Source organism: Nicotiana sylvestris, chromosome 7, assembly GCF_000393655.2.
Source record: "Nicotiana sylvestris chromosome 7, ASM39365v2, whole genome shotgun sequence".
In the NCBI taxonomy this organism is placed as follows: Eukaryota; Viridiplantae; Streptophyta; class Magnoliopsida; order Solanales; family Solanaceae; genus Nicotiana; species Nicotiana sylvestris.
The window spans coordinates 11,137,454-11,143,453 of NC_091063.1; the positions used below are offsets into that span (position 1 = coordinate 11,137,454).

Sequence of the window (6,000 nt, forward strand, 5' to 3'; positions counted from 1 at the left end):
CAACGTCATGACAATTAAAATCATAACCATCTCTCATAGCGCTAGAAACCGAAATTAAATTCCTTCTAACGGAAGGTACATATAATGTGTCTTTTAAAGCTAAAACTCTACCACTACCAAACGAAATACTAATATTTCCTAATGCTAAAGCTGGGGCTGCTGAACCGTCTGCTTGATAAACATTGATTTCTCCTTTACTTAGCCGCCGCGTTACCTGAAACCCCTGCAAATAAGTGCAGATATGATTAGTGGCTCCCGAATCTACACACCATGACATGGTAGAAACAGCCGCTAAAAATGTTTCAACGACAAGTAGATGTAAATCACCTGGTTTATTTTTCAGCTTGGCCAGATAAGTTGGACACTGCTTCTTATGATGCCCGGGCTGCTTGCAGTGATAACACTTGCCCTTAGCCTTTTTCACACCAGCAGTCGCGCCACCAACAGAGGGTTTTTGAGCCTTTTTCTTTTTCTGCCCGCCTCTCGGCTTAGAAGAAGAACCTGCCTCAAAATTCAATGCCACGGGAGGAGCTTGGGACTTGATAATAGTCTCTGCCGACTGCAGCTCATTCAACAATTTCGCAAGGGACAAATCCATTTTGTTCATGTTATAATTCAGGCGAAATTGCTGAAAACTGTCAGGCAAAGTCTGCAGGATCATTTCAACCTGCGTGTCCTTATCAATGTTAGCTCCAAGGACCTCCAGTTCATTCAGAAGACTCATCATCTTCAGAACATGGTCCCTGACCGATGAACCTTCAACCATTTTGGTATTCAGAAGGGCTTTCATGGCAGTCTGCTTAGCCGCACGATTCTGATCTCCGAACATTTCTTTGAGATTTTCCAGAATGTCATAAGCAGACTCCATCGACTGATGCTGATGTTGCAGAACATTCGACATGGATGCCAAAATGTAACACCGCGCCATCTCATCAGCCTTAATCCATTTCTGGTAAGCCTTCTGTTCATCATCTGTGGCATCATCTCCAGGTTTTTCTGGACACACCTCATCGAGCACAAATTTGTACTCTTCAGCAATTAGAACAATATCCAAATTTCGTTTCCAATCAACATAATTTGGACCCTCAAGTTTGTTTTGGGTAAGAATGGCAGTAAGGGGATTAAAAGCAGTCATTGTTAATCTGGGAGACATTAAATATTTAAATAGATCAAATCAGTTTGTATTATGAACATTAAAATTCAAAACACATTATATATATACAATCTATGCACCTTGAACAACAAATTTCGATGGGAAAGAAGCTATTCTTGCAATATACATATATAATGACAGATTTTCACTCCATAAACTTAAACATGTCATACTCAGATGGAGAGTAAACTGTTAATTTAAGCCAAGTGAATATCAACATTCAACATATATTAGTCCCATTGAACCAACATGCATACTCAGATGGAGAGTAAATACAAATAATCAATGACTAGTATAACATAGTGATTATTCATAATATTTTTATCCGATATGGAAGAAGACCTACGTCAACGTGTAAAAACATTATATCACTGATTTTTTTAAGCCCGGGGACCAAGGGAATTGATCCCCACAATTTCTGGAATTAAAAACAACTAAAATTGTTTTTTTCAGAATTTTAGAAAAACAGCAAAAACACCATCTAAACGACCCCGAACGCCCAAAAAACGACTTCAGTCATGAGAAATCCATGTGTATTGCTCACTGGGACGTTTCGCATGGACCTGCCAAGTTTCAGGTCAGTCGGAGTCCGTCAACTTTTTGACCTCCGATTTTCTGCCCTAATTCAGCAAAACGTGTTTTTCCGTTTTACATGATAAAATTCAATTTCCAGATTATTCTAACTCAACATCACCAATATTAAAAGGATACATCAAGTTTTCAGAATAATCAACACAACCCATAACAGATAATCACACCAAAAAACAGTGCAGGTTTTCAGAAAAACAAACTTTGCATGTAATTCAAAACTTGCATATAGAACATGATATTAATCCTTATGGTTTATCATAATTATTTAATTAGACGTGAGTAAGCTCTGATACCAATTGATGGAATATATACCACAGCGGAAGCAATAACAGAATCTTATTCACGTGTAATCTAAACAACTAGCACGTATGGAGATTTTAGGATTACTTCTTGAAGCGTAAACACAACAAATCTAGGTCGTTCTCCAGTTCCTCAGTTGAAAACACACTAGCAGATTTCCACAGTCTTCTACTGTGTTACCCAAACAATAACCGAAAAAGAGAGAATTTTGGGTGGGCAAAATTCTAGTAGAAACCGCAGTCAGAATCATGTCAAAAACGTCCAGCCCTTATATCCATATATATAGCTGCGTTTTTTAGGTCAAAACCGTTTTCAAAACCTGTTAGGTTTCCTTCTCCCACTAAGGGACGGTTTCCACGTTTTCTTTCCCACTAAGTAACAGTTTCCACTATTTTCTATTATTTAGGCACAGTAGGGACCACAGAATTTAATTAACAAGGCTTCCTATTATGATATTAATTTCGAAATTCTGAAACTAATTTCCATCATAATAAATTACGAATTATTCCACTAAAAATTCGTAATTGCACTCCTTAGTTCAATTTCGAAATTCTTCCATAAAACCTTATTTAACTCCCCATGTTAAGATTCAGATACTAATCAATCAAATTAAATTACTGACTATTTAATTTATTGATTACTTCCTTTAGACTTACACTTAACTTATTTCATGTGTCGGATACAAAATCCACCGGCCGGGTTTACACATGAAAACTTATAAGCTTTCATAAAGGAGTATCATCAATCTCAAAATTGAGACATGGATTCCATCAACTAATTATTACTTCGCCAATGTATATCATTGTTATCCAATTTACCAGGCTTATTGACTCGCGAAAGAATCTCGCCTTTTAATAAATCAAAACAACAAGTGACATACACAACTAATAATAATTATATCAGGATTAAGAGTATAAGTACATTAAATGGACTAGAGAAATTATTTTATAAAGTCAGTATAAAATACTCATCTCTACTTGATCCGTTCAATACATACAAAATGTACTAGCACAAGAAGTTGGAATTAAACCATTCCCATAATCAAGATAAATTATATTTAATCTTGTGCTACAATCATTCCGATGATTTGTCCAATTCCATCATTAGATTGTGAACATTAACTTTTATGTCTTACAAGAACCGATGATTTAATCTTCCGTGTATAAGCTAAACTCTATACACTAAATCATCTACTATGTAAGCAATGGACGCACAAACCAACACATGATCTATTTAAAATGAAACTTTATTGAATTTAAACAAGTAAATAAATAATTGTTCATAAAGAATACTATAACAATACGCATGGCTTATAGTATATTCTAACAGTAATAAAGTACAACTCAACTATACGTTGAAAATATTGTTTGGATCAGCTGAAGCCTGAAACCATCACAAATTTGAAAACCTATTTCAACTCGTTCTGTTACTAGTTAAAAAGGATACTCATATCTTATCTGGAGAGATTGAATATGAATTTATAGTGGACTTGGACAGGTCAAATAAATTAATCTGGAAATTGGTTAGAAATTTCCACCACCAAAAAATAATTAGTTTTGTGATGAAATGTGCTGATAACAATAGTACAAGGTTTTAAAATGCAATCATAAAACATCTTTCTCAATCTCAATTGCCTTACAACTTATAATTGTAGTAGCCAATATGTGAACTTCTTGTACTCTATTCACTTAAAAAGCAGAAACCAAATCTCATACCATAATCACCCCCACCAAAGTTCTACTCTAGCAAAAGAAAATCCAACATGACAACGAAAGCAGAGTTGGTTTTCATTCCTGCGCCGGGAGCAGGCCATCTCATCTCCGCCGTAGAAATCGCAAAACTAATTCTTGACAGAGATGAGAGGCTCTGCATCTCTGTCCTCATCATGAAGTTTCCCGTGGACTTCGGGAGTAACCCTACATCGAATCCCTCTCTTCTACAACCCGCTTGCAGTTGTCGACATCACACTAGACGAGAAAACTGTTGCTGAATTCTTGTCAAATAAGGAAACTTTCTTCATAGATTTCATTCGAGGTCACAAACAAAAAGTAAATGACTTTGTTAATAACATGAGCTCTAATTCTCGGCTCGTGGGCTTCGTTCTTGATATGTTCCACACCCCAATGATAGACGTGGCCAATGAATTTTCTGTTCCAAGTTACATTTTCTTCACCTCAAGTGCTGCTTTCCTTGCCCTCTCCTTTCATTTTGAGTCCCTAAAAAAAATCATCATATAGACACGTCTAAGTTCATGAATTCCGATGAGGAATTGGCAATCCCTGGTTTTAAAAACCTGTATCCTGCAAAACTTTTGCCTAGGTTGACAATAGATCAACCAGCTACGACGAAATTTTTCTTCGAATGCATAAGTCGTATTAAAGAGACTAGTGGTATTATGGTCAATACGTTCGTCGAGCTAGAACCTTTTGCTCTTCAATCTCTTTTAGATTTGAAGATAGTTCCGCAAATTTATCCAGTTGGTCCTATGGCGAATTTTAAGGAGGGCGGTCACGGTAGAAACAACCAATCCGAAACAGAAAGCATTATCAAATGGTTGGATGAGCAACCAAAGTCCTCTGTCGTGTTTTTGTGCTTTGGAAGTTTGGCATGCTTCGAACCTGAACAGGTCAAAGAAATTGCGATTGCAATGGAGTGTAGCGGTTACAGATTCTTGTGGTCTTTACGAAGACCTCCACCAAAAGGGAAAATGGAGCTGCCGAGTAATTATGAGAATTTTGATCAAGTGCTACCAGAAGGATTTATCGAAAGGACAAATGGGGTGGGGAAAGTGATAGGATGGGCACCTCAAGTAGCAGTACTATCTCATCCAACAGTGGGCGGATTTGTATCTCATTGTGGATGGAATTCTGTTGTAGAAAGCTTCTGCTTTGGGATCCTATGGCCACTTGGCCCCACTTCGCTGACCAGCAGATGAATGCGTTTTCGTTGGTTAAAGAATTGGGGCTGGCAGTGGAGATTCGAATAGATTATTTCAACGATTTCGAGGGGACATATGAGCCTGATGGCATAGTGCGTGCAAAGGAAATCGAGAGTGGGATAGGGCAGCTGATGGAGGATTGTAGCAAGAATGAAGTTAGGAGAAAGGCAAAGGAAATGAAAGAGGAGCAGCGCAACAATGAAGGAGGGTGGTTCGTCCTATGTATCTCTTGGGCTTCTAATTGAGGATGTCATTAGTAACATTTCTTGATTATTTTCTTCCACAAGCACCAGTGGCTGCTCTCACGGGCGGATCTATGTAGAGGAGAGGGGTGGTATGCCACCTGGTCGCTCGGATAGAATTTCATGCACAAATGGCCCTAGGTGCCATGGTCAAAGTAGCCTTAGCCAAGCCCAATACCCAAGATTGTGTCACGACCCAAACCGAAGGGCCGCGACGGGCATCCGGTGCCTTACTCAACCGAGTACCAACGTAACATATCTTTCTTATCATATTATCATGAGTAAAACATAAGGGAATACTCAACATATAAAGACCCAACATGATATACAAACTTATATATGTGACATACGGGCTTATAAGGCCGACATGACCATTAGTAAACTCGAAACATAGGCCGACAAGGCCATACAAGTATCCATACACCTGACATCTGTCTACAAGCCTCTAAGAGTACATAAAATCATAAAGGTCGGGACAGGGCCCCGCCATACCAATCAATACATATCCAAAGCATACTGACCAAATAGGCAACTCCGGAGCAAGTGGAGTGCACCAACACCTTCGCTGAGCTTTGTTCTCCACCTGCTACTTGACCTAATACTTGAATGGATTCCCTTGTTCTTCAGATAGGCGCCTGCAACTTATGCTAACATAAAATTTGAAATAAATTCCCTTGTTCTCTAGGTGGGTGCCTGTAACTTAAACTTGAAATGGATTCCCTTGTTCTCCAGGTGAGCACCTGATGCTGACTTAAAATTTGAAATAAATTCCCTTG

The 6,000-nt window shown here is 38.3% G+C and overlaps 1 pseudogene; it reads left to right on the forward strand.

Annotated features, from left to right (window-relative positions):
• The first annotated feature begins 3,669 nt into the window (after window positions 1–3,669).
• LOC104211583 (UDP-glycosyltransferase 71E1-like) lies at window positions 3,670–5,571 on the forward strand (annotated as a pseudogene).
• The last annotated feature ends 429 nt before the right edge of the window (window positions 5,572–6,000 follow it).